The sequence below is a fragment of the Eriocheir sinensis genome, unplaced genomic scaffold (assembly GCF_024679095.1).
Source record: "Eriocheir sinensis breed Jianghai 21 unplaced genomic scaffold, ASM2467909v1 Scaffold434, whole genome shotgun sequence".
In the NCBI taxonomy this organism is placed as follows: domain Eukaryota; kingdom Metazoa; phylum Arthropoda; class Malacostraca; order Decapoda; family Varunidae; genus Eriocheir; species Eriocheir sinensis.
Window position 1 is genome coordinate 205,001 of NW_026111759.1, and position 2,500 is coordinate 207,500.

Genomic DNA, 2,500 nt, shown 5'->3' on the forward strand with positions numbered 1-2,500 from the left:
GTTGTTGTTGTCATGACTGAGGTCTTCTTCCTAGTAATATCAGCAGGAATTGACCTAGGAATGGCACTATGTAGTTGAGGTGTGTGTCCAGAAGTCTCTTTTTGGAAAGGTGTGGCTCCCAAGGGAGCCGGATTAAACGGTACTGTTGTCGTCCCTGAAAGGCCGAGGGCGATTACTTCTCGGTCTTCTTGGGCAGGAGCACCGCCTGGATGTTAGGCAGCACACCTCCCTGGGCAATGGTGACGCCGGAGAGGAGCTTGTTCAGCTCCTCGTCGTTGCGGATGGCCAGCTGCAGGTGGCGGGGATGATGCGGGTCTTCTTGTTGTCGCGGGCCGCGTTGCCGGCCAGCTCGAGCACCTCGGCGGCCAGGTACTCCATGACGGCCGCCAGGTACACGGGCGCCGGCGCCCACGCGCTCGGCATAGTTGCCCTTCCTCAGGAGACGGTGGATCCTGCCCACGGGGAACTGCAGGCCGGCACGGCTGGAGCAGGACTTTGACTTCCCTTCACCTTTCCTCCTTGCCGCGTCCAGACATGTCGACAGTGAGTGGTGGGGCGTGGACTTGCGCTTCTGCTGTGGGCTCGGAGAGCGAATACCTGCCGCTCGCGGCTTTTTCGCCCTATAGTGCAGCGCAGGATCGGAGGGCGGGGACGGCCGGGCGAGCCTGCCAATGGGAGCGCGTGCCGCCTCGCGTCCCCGCGATCCCGAGCAAGCGGCGCCGCCATAAAGGGGGAATCCGGGGGCGGCCCGGCAACATTCGCTCGCCGTCTGGGAACGAAGAAGCAGACATGCCCCCCAAAGCATCAGGAAAGGCCGCCAAGAAGGCTGGCAAGGCCCAGAAGGCCATCGCCAAGGGTGACAAGAAGAAGAAGCGCAGGAGGAAGGAGAGCTACTCCATCTACATCTACAAGGTGCTCAAGCAGGTCCACCCCGACACCGGCGTCTCCTCCAAGGCCATGTCCATCATGAACTCCTTCGTGAACGACATCTTCGAGCGCATCGCCGCCGAGGCCTCTCGCCTGGCCCATTACAACAAGCGCTCCACCATCACCAGTCGGGAGATCCAGACGGCCGTCCGTCTCCTCCTGCCCGGTGAGCTGGCCAAGCACGCCGTGTCCGAAGGCACCAAGGCCGTCACCAAGTACACCTCCTCCAAATAAGCAACCCACCAACTTGCTTGCACTGGAAAAGAACCGGCTCCATCGGAGCCACAAACTATTTCCCGAAAGAGAACGAAGACGGTTAGTCCCTCCCGCTCTCTCTCTCTCTCTCTCTCTCTCTCTCTCTCTCTCTCTCTCTCTCTCTCTCTCTCTCTCTCTCTCTCTCTCACTCACTCACTCACTCACTCACTGAACTGACCCACCAAGGGATGCATGGCATCAATAAGCGGACCGAGTCCCACCAGTGCTCGCCAAATCGCGACCAAGGCTTGAAATCGCCAATGCTTCTCTCGGTCGTTTGTTGTCAGCTGCAGGGGATCATGATGAGCGATATATGCCTACATAGCAGCCGTCATCAGTAGTTGGTGATTCCGCCCCTCCGTTTATATTTATTTACTTGTTCTGGTAATTCCTGTCTTCCTGCCTGCGTGTAGTCCCCACATATTCCCTACTCGTGCACCCGCCAGTTGAAATAAGTTAAGAGAGAAATCAAAGCCCCCCAATCAATTGATATGAGATTATGAAGCAGAAGGATATGTGGGAAAGGCAACAAGCCAGTGATCCTCCTCCTTCTCCACCCCCCAATGCCCGCCCCAGTCAGTGTCTGTCTAAACTCTCTCCCGGAAAGTGACTTTGGCCCTGAAAAGGGCCTAGATATAGTGTGAGCAGATTGTAGTACTCAGACGGGCTACGCCCGCTTAGGCACGCTCGCCGCGAATGCGACGGGCCAGCTGGATGTCCTTTGGCATGATGGTGACACGCTTGGCGTGGATGGCGCAGAGGTTGGTGTCCTCGAAGAGACCGACGAGGTAGGCCTCGGAGGCTTCCTGCAGAGCCATGACGGCAGAGGACTGGAAGCGGAGATCGGTCTTGAAATCCTGGGCGATCTCGCGCACCAGACGCTGGAAGGGCAGCTTCCTGATGAGGAGCTCGGTGCTCTTCTGGTAGCGGCGGATCTCACGGAGGGCCACGGTCCCGGGCCTGTAGCGGTGAGGCTTCTTGACTCCTCCGGTGGCCGGGGCCGACTTGCGAGCGGCCTTGGTGGCCAGCTGCTTGCGGGGCGCCTTGCCACCGGTGGATTTCCTGGCAGTCTGCTTGGTACGGGCCATGGCTACGGACGAACAGAACAGTTGAGTCTGCCAGCCGTTTCTCGTTTTTATAGTTTTGGCGGCCGGGGGAGGAGCGGTGGTCTGCGTCCTGCGCGTGCGCTGCCTCCTAGTCCCGCGCTTGCCCGCCCCCGTCAGGCAGTGCATCTATCTAGCCCTATTGGAGGAACTTAGGGGTCTCTTGGAGCTGTCTGCATATGCTAGAGCCTAGTACAGTGTGGAGGCTCACCCAA

At 59.1% G+C, this 2,500-nt stretch overlaps 1 protein-coding gene across 3 annotated transcripts in view; it reads left to right on the forward strand.

Annotated features, from left to right (window-relative positions):
• Positions 1-2,500, forward strand: part of LOC126992291 (histone H4) — a 47,837-nt gene that overhangs the window by 11,853 nt on the left and 33,484 nt on the right. The window lies entirely within an intron of this gene.